The sequence below is a fragment of the Octopus bimaculoides genome, chromosome 7 (genome assembly GCF_046866305.1).
Source record: "Octopus bimaculoides isolate indiv1 chromosome 7, ASM4686630v1, whole genome shotgun sequence".
NCBI classification, from domain to species: domain Eukaryota; kingdom Metazoa; phylum Mollusca; class Cephalopoda; order Octopoda; family Octopodidae; genus Octopus; species Octopus bimaculoides.
This window is the reverse complement of record NC_142934.1, coordinates 107,047,971-107,065,694: the sequence shown is the minus strand read 5'-3', so window position 1 is coordinate 107,065,694 and position 17,724 is coordinate 107,047,971. Positions and strand designations below refer to the sequence as shown.

Genomic DNA, 17,724 nt, shown 5'->3' with positions numbered 1-17,724 from the left:
AAAACATTTGCCCTAGTGCTACACAGTAGGACTGAACATGAAGCCATGTGGTTGGGAAGTAAACATTTTATCTCTTTTTATTGTTTACTCTTGGAAATTCTATAGAAACTTAATACAGGGATGAAATACGTAAGCTAACAGGAGTTTTCTGGAGAGATGATATTAAAGACAATGATTTAGATAAATCAAATATAGTGCAAGGCACAACATTAATTGGAGGATGAGGAGAGTAAAGTGGACTTCTGAGAAGCAAGTACACAGGTAACATATTCAGAGGAACACATATCATTTTAATATTAATGTAGAAGGTAGGAATGGAAGGACAATTTGACAGAGAAGAAGATTTGCCAGTCAGATGTCAAGCAGCTTTATATTGGATATAGTCCAAGATATAGTTCCAAATGAATACAGCCATCACCTGTGTGGAGTTAATTATTTTCTATTTCTAAAACAGAAATTAAGTTTTCATGACAACTTTGGTTATTTGATATATGTGTGTGAATGTGTGTATTAGCCATAGAAAATTACTGTTACGCCTGTTTTTGTTGTGTATTGTTCAGTAGCAGTGAGAATGTAGTGTTGTAAATTTGTCTTGTTTGAAGTGTATAATGCCTGCATTATAAAACTGTTGCATGCGGGTGGGTTGACAATTTTTGTTGATATTAAATTGTATAGAAATGTTAGACCATTACTTGCCAGTACCCGCTGACTGGCCCCCATGCCAGTGACACGTAAAGAGCACTATCCGAACGTGATTGATGCCAGGCCCACCTGATTGGCTCCTGTGCCGGTGGCACATAAAAAGCACTCACTACACTCTCGAAGTGGTTGGTATCCAGCTGTAGAAACACTCTCGGAGTGGAAGGGCATCCAGCTATAGAAACATTGCCAGATCAGATTGGAGCCTGGTGCAGCTGCTGACTCTCCAGACCTCAGTCAAACCATCCAACCCATGCCAGCATGGAAAATGGACGTTAAACAATGATGATGATGAAAGAAAAGTGGGGGAAAAGTAAGCTGCAAAACAAGTTGTAATAATAAATAAAAGTGAGAAAAACTCTCCTCGATATCTGCATTAAAGGAGTCCTATCAGAAAACACGCAATCTAGGTGCTTTTTTTTATTTATATGTTTCAACCTTGAGGCTGTGGCCATGCGAGGGCATCGTAATTATTAGAAATAGGTATGCTGGGGGACCATAATAATTAGAAATAGGCAGTTCACTTTATCAGAAGGTACTATGTCAAATAATTTGTTTCCATCAAATTTGTCAAAGCAAAGGACTTGAACTGTGTTATGCAAAATGGTCTTCAGAACCCATATTAATGATAATGAATATGATCAAAGCGATCAGTTACAGTAGTTTTTATCATTTTTGAATTGCTGAGAAAAGATCAACAAGTAGAAGAGCTGAAAAAAGAAGTCTCTTGGATATGGTCAGATGTTTTGAAGTAAACAAAAGTAAAAAGAACAAGATTGGTGAATATGGTAAGGATAAGGGGGAGTTAGAATGCATTATTTGAGGGAGATATTGTGAACATTAATTGATGAGCTTATTTTGCTGGATTTTGGGGATTAAAGAAGTTGTTACTTTTAACAGCCTTATTTTAGTAAATGGTAAGGAAAGAGGACTAGGAATACAAAATCCAAATGGGAAAATTTTGTCTGAGAACAATGTGAAGTCAGAAGCAAAACAGACATCAACCGTTTCTGTAAAGTCAGGAGAACCATTTTTATCAAGTGATCACAATATGTAGCCGAGATTGGGGAGAACAAAAAGAGGTGAGAGAACTTAGTTCCCCTGACGTTCATCTAGCAAGACTTTCATTGCCAGTCAAATGCTTGCTTGTTGGTAATGTATTTCTTGTACAAACATCTACAACATAGCCTCTCATTGTAACACCACGAACTGTGACATCAAAATATTACATGATATACAATGATATAAAAAGTTCTGCAATGCCAATTAAATTAATTCTAATTACTGTGATAATGTGTAATGTAAGAAACCAATAAGTGTGACAGGATTTCTGTAATGCTACCATTACAAATTCCATGATAATCTTTAATATAGCTTGTAGTCTAAAGAAGTAGAAGATTATAACAAAACTTGACTATCACACAAAATACCTCACTACTAACTGCACAAAACCCAGCACGAGAAAGTAAAACAGGAAGATAATTTGTTTACATAATCTGTTATTGGAAATGGGTTTAAAAGTCTGCATTTGTGCTGAAGCAGTTTAAAACCTTCAGATCATGAGAAACTAATAAAGATTCAATAAAGAGAATCTATACCAGATTACTCACAGATGGAACTTTCATTATGTAAACTTTTGTTCCCCACCAGAACTGATTCTTTGCTGAACTGATTCTTGAATTCAGGTTTGCAGATGTTAGCAAATTCTTTGTAAACTGGGAGGTAATCCAAGCCATAATCAACCACTTCTTTGGTGCTGTAAACAACTTTGGTTTCACCAGCAGCCTGAAGAAAACATGTGAGTCACCAGGCCCCACAACCTGGAGTAGATAATACATCATAGATTAGCACCCCTTCAACAGGTTAGATATAGTACAAAAGAAGATCTTACTGCAAACTTCACCTAAGGTGCAATTATATACAAAACTAGACTTTATCATTAGTAAATTTTATCATTAGTAAATTTTTTTAAAAGCCTTAAACTAGTTAAAATACCATTCCATCATAAACATTAAATTAGAGGACTACGATGCCAGTACTGCTTGCTTAGACAGTTCTACTGAAGTCATTTCTTGTAGACAGTTTATCTTAAATGTTTTTGCTCTAATTCAGTATAATTTATCTACAATAAGAAAAGTGAAATTTTATCTGTCTGCCTGAGACCACTGTATCTCAGCGTACATTTGCTCTACATAGAGAGTATACCGTTTTGGAATCAGTATGATCCTGAGATTGAAAATCTGCCCTTTATTTGGTTCTTGAACATCCAACATTGGGATTAGATTTAAAAGCATTTGGGTTGCTATTTCTAGCAGGCTGTTGGTTAATTTGTCAGATGATATCAGAGATCAAAGGAGAGATAAATGACATTTGCTTCTTTAATTTTACGCAAGATAAGAGCCTTGGGACAAATTAGCCAACAGCTGGAATTCAACTTGGGCCTGGAACAATAGAATGATTGCGTTACAGAATAAATTCTCATCCCTCTTTAACCTCTGATCAAACACCACAGGAGCATATAGTCATTATACATGTACTAGTCATGCTATTTAGCTCTCTTTAGTTTTGGGCTACAGGTCCAATTAGCCCTCCACAAGAACTAGCTTGAAAGTCCACACAGAGTGCAGCTTTTAAGCTAATACTAGATAAAACTAAAGTAAGAATGCATTTTTTATGTTGCACCTTCAATATAATAAGAAATGAGTAAAACATAAAAGCATATATTTCTACATACACTTAGAGACAAAAATACTTTGCTAATGAATGATTAACTCCATAATGTAGGTATTATGAGTTTTAAATAATACACGTAAAATTTATAATTTGCAAAGAACTGGTCATCATACTTTTGATATCCTAACTTGATCTACATTTATAACAAAATCCTCAAGCAATTACATAGTAATGCATATACAAAGAAGAAATATTTCATTGAATGGATATGTGAATTGTTAATGAGTTTTAAAATATATTTTCTGCCATTCATTTTCCCAGCTGAGCTTTACTGCTTCTTTCTATCAACCCTTTAGCATTTAAATTAGCCATATCTGGCCCAAATAATCTACACAGTTTATGTCCACACTGTCAAGATCTGGTATCTCACACCTACCTATAATGTCATTCTAAAACTAAGCAATCACATCACTGAAATCTTGAAACTACGAGATAATGAATGATTAAAACTCAAAACAATGTGGATAAATATGTATTATATTTGATAAAATAATCTGAATGCTAAAAGGGTTAATGAAAATACACTCTTATTTTCCATCTCCAATCACCAATAATGAGATTGGGTTTAAACTTTTATTCAACCAACATAACTGCTCTGTAGTAGTCATCAACTTTTTATGGAACCGTCAGAGGAGGAAAGCCAATGCCCTTGATCTTTTTTAGGGTCTCTGAGATGAGTGACAGGAAGGGGAGAAAGAAACCACAGTAAACAAGGTTGTTACAGTAGAAAGCAGTGCATTAAGGATACCAAATTATTCTGACTGGAGAACTGATTTGAAAACTTGCAGCAGAGCAAATTCTGCTAAAAGCATCCAAATGATGGATTCGTTAAAAATATACATAAACTGTTATAATTGCTCAAAGTTTATCACTGTTTTCCATTCATCATTCATAACCTGTGTGTGGCCAAAGGTTTGAATTTTTTTTTTTTTTTTTTTTTTTTTAGAATGTATCAATATTCTTGTAATATGTACATATTTAAGCATTATAATGTTTTAAATAAAACTCTTCAAGTGTTATTTTCCAGTTCAAAGTAAGGTTTTCATCAACCTCTGAGACTTATAGACTTTCTCTGTATTTTCTCTCGACTCCATATTACAGCACGCTTACTCATCTATGTCCATTCACTCACGATGTACAAATATCTATTTCTTTCTTGCTCACAGGGGGCTAAACAAGGACAGACAAAAGGATTAAGTTAATTATATCAACCCCAGTGTGCAACTGGTACTTATTTAGTTGACTCTGAAAGGATGAAAGGCAAAGGCGGAATTTGGACTCAGAACGTAATATTGACAAAGTTTAGTTGTATTGTATTTCGTATGTGTATTTGGTGTGCAAGATTCTTGATGTGAATACGTGTGTTGAAAGAAATACTATTAAACCTTGAGAGAGGCATTATGCCGGTAATAAACACATGCACTGGTATTGTATTGATTGCTTCATTTATTTCTTTTAATATGTAATATTGTTCAATGTTCATCAATGCTCCTAATTTCCTCATCCATAACTTGTATATGGTCAATGGTATAGTTTTTTATCTTTTAGGATTTATTAATATTTTCTTAATATGCACGTTTCAGTGTTGTACTGTTTTTAACCTTTGGCGTCCAGATTATTCTGGTAAATGTCATGCTCATTTATTCACACTGTTTTGAAATAATAATGCATAATCTCAAGGCTTCAAGATTTCAATGATGTGATTGCTTATTCTAGAATGACATTGTAGGGTAGGTGTGAGAGGCCAGAGCAGTCCAGTTTTAATGTAAAATAGGTATTACATTTGAACTGGATATGGCTGATTTAAATACTAAAGGGTTCAGTAAACAGTCCAAGTATTATTTTAAAGTTATAAATAATGTTTTCATTAATCTCTAAGAGATTTAGAGACTTCTGTATTTTTGAACTCCTTTTTCACCCCTTCCTCCATCCCCTTAATGTTAGATGTGCATATTACCCCATCAGTTTCTTAGTAATTTCACACCCACTCATCTCATTTACATAGGTAGTTGGTCTTGAATGCCTGAGGATCTGGGGAAATAGAGGTCCTCTTGAGTGATAACAATGGTTTCAAATTTTGGCACAAGGCCAGCAATTTCAGGGGAGGTGGATAAGTCAATTACATCGATCCCAGTGCTTAACTGGTACCTATTTTATTGACCCTGAAAAAATGAAAGGTAGAAGTGACCTTGGCTGAATTTGAACTCAGACCATAAAGACAGACAAAATGCCACTACGTATTTTGACTAGCATGTTAACGAGTCTGCCAGTTTGCCACCTTGGGTGGTAATATCAATAGTTGTATATCTGATTAAGAGCAAGAGTGTCTGGCTGCAAGCAGACATTCCTACAAATCTTTTTTTCAGATGCTCAAACTGTCCCCCAGTTTCTTAGTAACACTTTCTATAAAGTTCACAGCCCTAAAGTATCCATAATCAACATAGTTACAATGAACAGCAGGTCCTGTGAGATTGGTAAAATGCTAAAATAGTGATGTGTAGACATGTGTTGTGTGCAAGAGATAAGATGAGCCTCAGCAAGACTTTTCCCAAGCAAGGAACATTGGTGTAAATTCTGGGAAGGCAAAAGTGATATTGTGGTGTGTGTGTGTGTGGACATACTTTTAGCAGTGAAATAGACAGGTAAAATGATCAAGGTAGTAAGAGTGTGCAATAAGATAATTAAGCTTAGACTAATCATGGAAAATGCAACTGTTGACTGGCTCCTGTACCAGTGGCATGTAAAAAAAAGCACCATTTGAGTGTGGTCGCTGCCAGTACTGCCTGACTGGCCCTTGTGCCGGTGGCACGTAAAAGCACCCACTACACTCTCGGAGTGGTTGGCATTAGGGAGGGCATCCAGCTGTAGAAACTTTGCAAGATCAGATTGGTGCAGCCTTCAGGCTCGCCAACCCTCAGTCAAACCATCCAACCCATGCTATCATGGAAAGCGGACGTTAAATGATGATGATGATGATGCTGCTCCTCAATCAAGGCTGCCAGACAAACAAAAGGACCCTCCATACAATAACCTTTTGCAGATTACCTCAAAGACGAACGACAGTAATCTTAAATTTATGGCAGGTGACTTCAGTGGGCATGTCAGATAGCATCCTGGTAGATTCCATGGTGTGCATGGAGGCTATGGGTTTAGCACTAGAAATGAGGATGGAAAAAGGCTCTTGGAGTACTGTGATACAAATGACCTAACGATCTGCAACACTAATTTTTGGAAAGCAAACAAGATTGTTGACATTCTGATCAGGAATCAGGATTGACAGTTGACTGTAAATGCGAAGTTCTTCCCTGATGAAGAATGTACTATCCAATATAGGTTGGTAGTTAAGGTCTTCACACTTATTTTTAAAAGGACTCAGAAGTACAATCCAATCAAGAATAGAAAAACGTGGAAGCTTAAAAATCCATAGAAACAGAGATTTAGAAAACACACATCAAATCCATGGAGCCATGGAGAAATAGATGTAAAATGATGAGGATGATATTGACCAAGTGACTGGAACAGTAGAATGCCTCAATTTTAATCTAGTTTGGAGCTTCTATGTTCTTATATCAGATCCTTTTTTTTTTCCACATCAATAAAATAAGTCAACTGTTTTCAGTTGCAACTAGACAGATTGATCTTGTACTAAATCGCCAGAAATCAATATTATCTCCCAAGATTAAGTTATTATCTCCATATTTATGATCTTTCATTTAAGGCAAAAAGAAAAAAAAGAAAATCAGTTAATCACTAATCTTCAATCACCAACATAAAATTTCTATGAGTAGAAACTAATTCTGGTTGATAAAATTCTGTCACCAGTTAGAAAATGTATGCTGAACTAGTTTCCGGAAACAAGTTCATACAAGCCATTTTTTCTGAGCCATTCTCTATATTTTGAAGTCTTCACAAGGTGAATAAAGTATAATGGTCTCGGACAAAAAAATTTAACTTTTTTCTTTTGCTATACATTTACACAAATACAAAGTATATCATCACTAATTTTCAGCTTCACCATTTATCCTACTAGTTCCATTCTAATAAATTCTCTTCTCAAATTAATTACTGATTACTTGACAATGGTGCTGACATGACATTTATTGGAACACACCTTTTGTATTGGCTAGGGTTGCTTATGTAATTAAACCTGTTCGGTATCCAGCCATAATCCTTTAATCCATTAACAACAGAAAACAGACTCTTTATTGTCCTAATGATTAACTCACCATTATCATTTCTTTCAATGTTATTTATTTGATCAAAGGAGTCTGCATGATCAGCTCAGCTATATTCTTATGATATCAATTGTATACACAACAGGAAATATTGGAGCAATATCTCTGTCAAGTCGTTGACCACATGAATGACTAGTTTAAATGATGACTTTGCAACTGTCAATTAGTATTAGTGAATAGCCAATAACTTTTACCCTTTTGATACTGATAAAGATAAGTCAACAACAGAACCTCTAAACAGCCTGTCCTGCTAGAAATAGTAGCTTTCAGAACACATCAGCTTTAAAAAATAGTCATAGTTGGAAAGTCTTTGATTAAAATGCTGAGCTCAGAGTTGATTTAGAATTAATAACAGCCAGAGAGAAAATAGAGAAAAAAAATGTAAAATTTTACTGTATCTTTGGCGATTCATTATGCCTCCCAAGATACAGTAACAACAAACACATGCACTGGTTCTCTTTTACTTCTTTTATTATTAACATTTAACCAATTAGCTAATCAACTGTTTGATTAATCATTCAATCAATCAACTAGGTTTGTCAAAGTTCTTTTGTTGCCATTCGCAACCTAGCTGTCCAGTTGAATAATCAAACAATAGACTAGTTAACAGGTTAAATGACAACAAATAAATGAATAAAAGTAAAAGAAGTGAAATGAAGTCAGTTCATAAATTTATTGACCTAGGCAATCTAATTAACAATGATAATGAGTATTATGAAAGTATAAATACTAGAATGAGATGGGAGTATTGCCTCCATTGGAAACAAAAGGATTATCTCAGTGCACATAACATTGTATTTTATGGGACTGAAACATAAGCACTGAATGTGGAGAATGTGTAAAGGTAATAAAAAAAATGAGGTGAGCCTGCTCTGCTGGATGTGTAATGGTAATGACCATGAATAATGGAGTACAAATAAGCTGGGAGTTAAAACTAGATATAAGAGGAATCAGATGTAGTGTGTAAGAGAGAAAACTGCACTGCTGCAAACATGTAATGCAGATGGATGACGAGAGAGGGGAGTTGGATGTTCTGATGTACAGAATGACTGAGGAAGCCATGAAGAGAAGTTGTGAAGCATTGTCTCAAGAGACTGAACTGAAAGGAGACGGCAAGGGAGTGTAACATGGTGAAATGCTGTGCTGGAAAAGTCCCATCCATCTTATCTAAGCATATGAAACAGATGATGATGATGACTGAATTTAGGTGAATTTAATTTTATTTGAGATGTTTTGAAACTCATTTTTTGATGTAAAGCTAACGGCACAAAAGAAAAACATGAAAATTAATTCAAGGTTTCCTCTTTAAATCACATGTCTCCTCCACTCAAGTCAAATAGAATTAAGATACCATTTACTAGAAACTAAATTAATACATTAGATATAGCCCAGATATTTATATTTCTAAGTAGTATGATTGCAATATATAAGCAACAGAAATGAGGTTCCTCCAAAGGACCTCTGGAGTAACATTGACAGGATGTACAGTTTGAAGACCAGTGAGTCTCTCCAGGCTGAGCCATCACTTCTCGGCATTGAGAGGTCACAGCTTCAGTACTACAGACATGTGAACATTATGTCACAGGAAAGAATCACAAGACATATTCTTCAAGCTGAACCAACCAACAGAAGACCTAGGGGTAGACCAAGAATGAGATGGCTGAACAATGACCATAACTTCAGTTGGTCATGCCTGGAGATCCAGTCAGAAAATTTGATGACAATTGCTTCCGATAGGACCCTATGGAATAAGTACCTGAGGACTGTACCCCAACAACCTTTCTAGGAACAGCAGAGGGAGAAGATGGCTGGTTGGCTGTACTGAGAATTCATAAATAAAGTGCAACTTTTTGTTAATGCATCAATGCTCACATATTTGTAGCTATAAATACAAAAAAAAAAAAAAAAACACTAACAGAAAAATCAATGTTGTTTTATTGATATCAGTAACAAGTAAGTGAGTACAAGTGAATTACCAATTTTTTTTATTTACATCCATCTTCAACATTCAGTCATTATTTCTAATGAAAAGAGCAGAGTAAACATAACGATGAGATACTAAACAACATCTCATAAATTTGAAATGGTATTGTCTACTAAGCTATTTGCACTTTACATAATGACATAGTGATTTCTTTTGCGAAACAAAGATCATTTTAGTAAAGTACAAATAGCCTTACAAGGGTGAAAGGCAAAGTCAGCTTTGATAGAATATCAATCAATTACAGCAATAAACTAAACTCTGTAAAGCAGCCTACCAGGTTTACAACCATTTCTGATGAACTAGACAGCTATTTAACCCAAAACTCTAAGAAAACAATATCCTTCAACATTTAAATAAACTGCAACTGTTTGTATCAGTAATATATTCTTTTCTACTCCAGGCACAAAGCCTGAAATTTTGGGGGAGGCAGTCGATTAGATTGACCTCAGTATGCAACTGGTACTTTATTTATTGACCCTGAAAAGATGAAACGCAAAGTCGACCTCGGTGGAATTTGAACTCAGAACATGAAGACAGACAAAAGGCCGCTAAGAATTTTGCCTGGCATGCTAATGACTCTGCCAGCTTGCTGCCTTTGTACCAGTAATATCAGAGGAGAGTATTTAAGCAACCTTGATACTGAAATGAAGTACAGGCATGGCTGGCTGAGTGGTTAAGAAGCTTGCTTTGTAACCACATGGTTTTGGTTCCACTCCAACTACGAGGCACTTTGGGCAAGTGTCTTCTACTATAGCTCCAGACTGACCATTACCTTGTGAGTGAACTTAGAAGATGGAAACTATATGGAAGGCCATCGTGTGTGTGTTTGATCTTTGCATGCGGTGTCTTTGTGTCTGCGTTTGTTACCCCACACCACTTCACAACTGTTGTTGGTTTGTGTACGGCCTGTAACTCAGTGCTTTGGCATAAAAAAAAACAGAATAAGTACCAGATTTTAAAAGGTAAGTATCGGGATTGATTTGTTTGACCAAAACCTTTCAATGTAGTGCCCCAGCATGGCCGAAGACAAATGAGTGAAACAAGTAAAAGATAAAAGAATTATATAGTGCTGAGTCTCCTTGAAAAGTTATCATCATTATTACTTAATGATCACTCTCCATATTGACATGGATTGCATATGTTGTCATGATCTGATTCATTTCATATTAGGAATGGTTGCTCCTAAAGGCTTGATGCTCATACATATTTGCTTTGATTTCTGCAGCTGGATGCTTTACAAAGTGTGCTGGGTGTATTCTCTTAAGGAACCAACACTACAGAGGTTGAATAGACCAGGGTGAGATAGGATTAAAGTAACCTCAAATTCGTACACTTTCTCTGCAAAAGGAGTGCTGTGGGTCCCATCATAGTGCTATCACAGCAAGTGAGAGTACACAGAAAAAGCAGAGAATATTCTGTAACTTAAGACATGTAGACGAGGGTGTCAGTGGGAGATAGATTAAAGCATTTTCTAATTTAATACACTTTTAAATTTTTGATTAGCTTCATGGATTTCAGAATTAACTGTCTCATGTTTCTCTTTAAATAAACTATCATCCTCATTTAATGTCCAGACCAGCTGTCATTCCTGTCACCAACCATTACCTGTCTCCAAGCAAGGTAATATTTCCCAATGGCCAGACATTTTTCACAGAAGACTAGAAATGAACAACATGCTCACTTATAATCATCACGGGATGTCAAGACAAGGGTACACATACATACACGCCTATATATATGATGAACTTTCCATCTTCTAAATCCATTCACAAGGATTTGGTCAGTCCAGAGCTTTAGTAGAAGACACTCACCCAAGGTGCCACACAGTGGGACAGAATCTAAGACCAAATGATTGGTAAGTAAGCTTCTTAATCATATGGCTATGTTTACACCTATGTAATTATAAATGCAACACGTTAAACACAAATGAAGGATATTGTTAGACACAATAAAAAATACTGCAGTGTAAATTTTCTAGGCATATGGCGGAGTGGTTAAGCGTGCGGGCTACTAACCCCAAGATTCCGAGTTCGATTCCAGGCAGTGACCTGAATAATAATAATATCGAAAAATACCTTAGGAATGAGAACCTAGGTTCGAAATTTCCCCAAGATACCTGATGAAAGCTGGAGGGTATATCAACCGAAACGTTGTGTTAACAACAAACAAGATGAGGACAGATATCTGTCAAATGTAAATAATGTAAAAAAAAATAAATAAAACAAATCTTTTTTCTTTATTTGAATTTTAAAAATGCTTGCAGATTCTGAATCTCTGATGTTCAAAACATATAAACCAGAAGACAATTTTTTAAAAAGTACAATTTAAAAAGTCATAGGTGGAGATAAAGAAAATTTATGTTTAAAAGAACAAGAACCTCCAAATCATAACATACTATGGCTGTGTACAGTTCACCATTTGGAAAAACACTATAAGCTATTCAGGATTTGTAAAGACTATCAATAGATTCACATCATAGCAAACACAGTATTGAGATTTTTTAAAAATAAGATTGGTCAAAAGAAAGAGACTGTGTCTATGGTTTTCTAAGCATACTATCAAATTTTATTTTGAACTATTTTACACTAAAGCAGAATCTATTCAATTATCAAATTAATTGAGAAATTTCTTATTAATAATTTTTCATTAATGTTAGTGTGTCACACTGAAAAATTAAAAAGAACATAATTTACTTCTTAAAACAAAAATACATGACTGAATGAAATGAGAGAGAGAGAGAGAAAGAGATGCTCACCCACCCACCATTATCTTCAGCTAGAAGCTGTTGTGTATGTATTTTTTAATTTAAAAATAGCAGCTGCTATGTTTAAATGTTTTTCTAGTAAGATTCAAATAAAGATTTTATAGAAGCTGGTAACCATTTTAAATTTCTGCATTTTCTTTTAAAGAATAAAGTTTACATTATTTCTGCTTCACTTATAAAATGTAAAAAGTATGTTCTATTATTTCATACCCTTTGTAGCTTTATATTTTAAAATGATATCATCACCATCACGATCATCTTTTACTGTCCACTTTTCTATGCTTGCAGAGTCAGAGGTTCTTGAGGCAGATTTTGTATGACTGGATACCCCTCCAGTTGCCAAACCTCATCTGCTTCCAAGCAAGGTAATGTTTCTTATGACTACACATGTCACAAATATCACATGTAGCCAAGGAGACAGTAACACACACACGACTGGCTTCTTTCAATTTCCCTCTGCCAAATTCACTCACAAAGCTTTGATCCGTCTGGGGTTATATAAGACACTTGTCCAAGATATCAGATCAATTTCGGAAAACAATGAATAAAATAGCAAATCATAAATCATGTTTTGATATTAAAAATAGAATAAAAAATATAAATCAAATATTCCAAACAAATAATGTAGATAATATAATCACAAATGAATCTTTGAAATCCAACCTATCGAAGCAAAATTAAAATGAATTGTTACCTAAAACAGCCTGGATTAAGCATCATCGTTTCTAACAAGCAGTAAAGACACTCTTTTAAAGGTAATGTGCTGTAATATGCTTTGACACATACTTTTCAAAACAACCAGCAACATTTAAAACTGACCTTTCAATTCTGTTGATAAGAGAATGTATAACACTGTTGAATTGTAAATACCATTATTATTATTATTATTATGCTTGATTATTCCAAAATACACTAAACTTTTATAACCACCTCATTAAGAACAGGAGTTATAGAAAAAGACCAAAACCAGATAGGACATGAACACGTTTATTTTTATCAAAAGTAGGGCATGGAATTTAAGCTAAATTTTAAGAGAAATATAAGTATATATAGAAATTAAATACTCTCTCAATTATATATATATATATATATATATATATATATATATATCATCATCGTTTAACACCTGTCTTCCATGAATGCATAGGTAGAACAGTTGACAAGAGCCGACCAGGTAAATGACTACCCCAAGCTACTGTGTGTGTTTTGGCAGGGTTTTTGTGGCTGGATGCCCTTCCAAACACCAACCATTCTGTGGAGTAGACTCAATGCTTTTTACATGGAACGAGCACAGACAAGGCGCTATATCTTTTAAATTTGTTTACAGGAAACGTTTTGAATATGCAAATAAAACTCCTATTCCATTATGCCAGCCAAAGTCTAATGATGCTGACTGGTGAACCAGTTTTCTTGGGTTGCATCTTGACATATGATTTGTGGAAACATGTACAGCAATTCAGTAAATGTTTATAAATTCCATCCAAGGATTATTGTCATTATACACACACACACACAAATATCAATCATCATTATTTAATGTCTGTATTCCATGGGTTGGGCAGTTTGACAGAAGCCAGTTAGCCAGAGGGCTGCATTGAGCTTGAATGTCAACTTTGGCAAGGTTTTTATAGCTGCGCTGCTTCCTAGTACCAACCACCTTATGTACCAGGTGCTTTTCTAATGGTACCAGCACTAGTGAAGCCACCAAGTTAACTCAAACGACAAGACTCCTTGGGGATGCAGAATAGATGGAAGTGGCTTTGCATCAAGTGTGGAGAGGCTATAAAGCATGATAGTGGGCAGGAACAGATATCATGCTTCAAAGAGACATCTCAACAACTGAGTATAAAATAAGATGATATTACAATAAAAAAATAAATCAAAGAGACTATTTAGAGGGAAATGGTGGTACAAAGACTGTCAAAGTTAACATGATTTTTTATCTAAGCTTGTGAAATAGACTTCGTTGTCCGGGGGGGGGGGGACATACTATATATATATATATATATATCAGTCTACAAAGCAATAAAAACGATGAGCAAAACCTGAAGAGTTCAAGTTTTTACTAAAACACACTCACTGGTTCTATCACATGGCCTTATTAAATCATATGACCTCAAAATTAAATCTAAACTGCTTATTGTAATATCATTGTCTCTACTCAGCCACATAAAGAACAGTACCCCTATGTTTGTGTCCGCATACGTTTTGGTATTTCGATGAATTCCCTTTTGAGAACCATTAGGTCTTAGTAGACACAACATATGGTCTATTTCTAGCACATTAAATGTCCACTTTAGTGGTCATCGTTATATATGAAAATATACTTTAATCCCCTAAGATCTCAGATATTTTTTCTGAATCTCTCTGATTCTTTAAATGTGCTAGCTTCCTGGTAATAAATCGATATTAATTAATATCTGATTTTTTACCCTATGTTTTAATTATATATATATATATATATATATATATATATATATATATATGGGAGAATATACAAAAAATAACAACAGACGAGGACAGGTGGTGTAAATAACAAAAGTATATATTAGTATGACGCTCGGGAATACGGAAAGTCTTTGACGTTTCGAGCTACGCTCTTCAACAGAAAGAATACGGAGACAAGGAGAAAAACACGGAGAAAAAAAATTGAATAGTGTTCAGTCAACGGTCAATCATATATATCCTCATCTCTATCCATCTTCTACTCTCCTCTCATACTCCTGTGAATTTACTGGTCCACTCTTATCATTTCTCTTCTATTCACATTCCTGTAACTTGAGGGTGTGGCCTGTCATAACTTCATCACCAACTGGAGTGACCTTTCTCCTCTACAGCAAGATATCTGCTCCTGTCTTTCTGTCATACTTTAACCTTTCATCACCTGGCATAAAGCTGCATCCCAGCATACTCCATCTCTCAGTTGAGGAGTCTTGTCTTGAGTGAGTTACTTGGTGACCTTACTAGTATTGGTACCATATAGAAAAGTACCCAGTTCACTCCTGTAAAGTGGTTGACGTTAGGAAAGGCATCCAGCTTTTGAAACCATGCCAAAGCAGACACTGGAGCTTGATGCAGTCCTCTTGCTCACCAGCTCCTATCAAACTGTCCAATCCATACCAGCATGGCAAACACATTAAATGATGATGATAATATAATGTGTATATCTGCATGAATTGACCAGTGCACTTTAATGTTGTTTCAGTTCACCTATGCTACAACATATATGTAACTTAGTATTTCATATTAAAAATAAAAGCATACTAGTCTCATTTATGTCCAACCGACTCATCTGCATTTAATGTTCATATCTATCATGTAGCATCACACATATATTTCATACAAATCATGGAGAGAGAACCCCTTTGTTGCTACCATAAGTAACAATTCAATAAACTCCTTGCTAGACATTTTTCCTTGTAGTTGCTTTATACCAGCTACAATTATCACTAGCACTAAATAGCTCATCTAGTTACAGAAACAACACCAGTAGTAAATAGGTCATCTAAGTACAGAAAGTATTAAATACATGGGGGTCGGTGCCAGTGCCACCTGACTGACACTCGTACCTGTGACACGTAAAAAGCACCTACTACACTCTCGGAGTGGTTGACGTTAAGAAGGGCATCCAGCTGTAGAAGCATTGCCAGATCAGATTAGAACATGGTGCAGCCTCCTGGCTTGCCAGTCCTCAGTCAAACCATCCAACCCATGCCAGCATGGAAAGTGGATGTTAAACGATGATGAATGATGACAGGTTTGTAAATTTCGTTTAAGTGCTCTAATGCCAGCTATTCTTGTATATGTATCATCATCATAATCGCTTAACGTCCGTTTTCCATGCTGGCATGGGTTGGATGGTTTGACTGAGGTCTGGAGAGCCAGCAGCTGCACCAGGCTCCAATTTGATTTAGTAATGTTTCTACAGCTGGATGCCCTTCCTAACGCCAACCACTCCGAGAGTGTAGTGGGTGGTTTTTACATGCCATCAGCACAGGAACCAGTCAGTCAGGCCTAGCATTGATCACGTTCAGATAGTGCTTTTTATGTCTCACTGGCATGGGGGCCAGTCAGGGGGTACTGGCATCACCATGTTCGGATGGTGCTTTTTACGTGCCACCAGCACGGGAGCCAGTCAGGAGTCACTGGCCACTGCTATGATATTGATTTTATTTGACTTATCAGGTCTTCTCAGCATATCATATCGCCCGATACATGAAGATACATGAAAGCCTCCAATGAGTGGTGAGACACTGTATTGGAAGAGAAATGTCCAATCCAGGTCATGATGGAGTTTCATCCTCCTCCTCATCTTTCAACATCATTTTCAATGCTGGCATGAGTTGGACAGTTTGATAGGATCTGACAGGTCAGAGGACTGCATTGTGCTCCAATGTCTTTGACATGGTTTCTACAGCTGGATATCGTTCCTAATGCCAACCACTTTATGCAGAAACAAAATCAAGATACAACTGACAAAAACAGAATCTATTAACCTTGAATTTACAATTACTCTTCACTCTGAGAATATATGTACTATTCACTAAGACAATGTATGCATTCAAAATATACCAACCAAAACAATATAAGTGAACTATACCAAAACTATGAGGTTAATAGTCCAATTAGTTTATGAAAAACAAAAATCTACAAATATGCCAACTGAAATAGAAATTAAGTTCAGCTTGTTTAATTCCTTCTATTGCACTTAATAGAAATATATATATATATATATATATATATATATATATATATATATATATATATATATATATATATATATATATATATATATATTTATTTCAAAATAGCATTTCTAAGGGATTCTCTAATAATACATTTCTTATTTTGGTGGTGATGGTGAATCATAAGTTTCAAATACACAAACAAAATCTTCACAACATTTATTTAGTTATGAACATAAATTTAACAGTTTTTAGTTTCATTTAAACAATTTTCATGAGACTCAAAATTAAGGTCAGATAAGGAAAGCAATTACTCATTTCATTCCTCTATATCAAATAGACTTATTAACTGGTAGTTTAATGTACATGTTTATATATACACCAGTGTATTTGCCTAAGTACATAATCATTCATGAAAGGTACAAGCATGGTCATGTGGTCACAAAATTATCTTTACAATCTTATGGGCCTAGGTTTGATTCTTTTAGGTGGCACCTTGGGCAAGTGTCTTCTACTTTAATGCTTTGTTGACCTAATTTTTGTGAATGAAAAATATATGTAAGTCTATCAGAAAGAAAATTCAAGGAGCCAATCTCATTGCAAACTGTAACATTGATTCTACCA

At 35.2% G+C, this 17,724-nt stretch overlaps 1 protein-coding gene across 6 annotated transcripts in view; it reads right to left on the bottom strand.

Annotated features, from left to right (window-relative positions):
* LOC106879084 (glycolipid beta-1,4-mannosyltransferase egh) overlaps positions 1–17,724 on the bottom strand; it is a 59,117-nt gene that overhangs the window by 10,272 nt on the left and 31,121 nt on the right. The window contains exon 2 of one of the 6 annotated variants that reach the window (XM_014928518.3): positions 2,310–2,519. The exons of 4 other annotated variants lie outside the window; for them this stretch is intronic. The gene's annotated coding sequence lies outside the window, so the exon portion shown is untranslated. Of the gene's footprint in view, positions 1–2,309; positions 2,520–13,109; positions 13,263–17,724 lie in introns of those variants that run through there. One more of the 6 variants, XM_052969837.2, reaches the window with a different exon arrangement.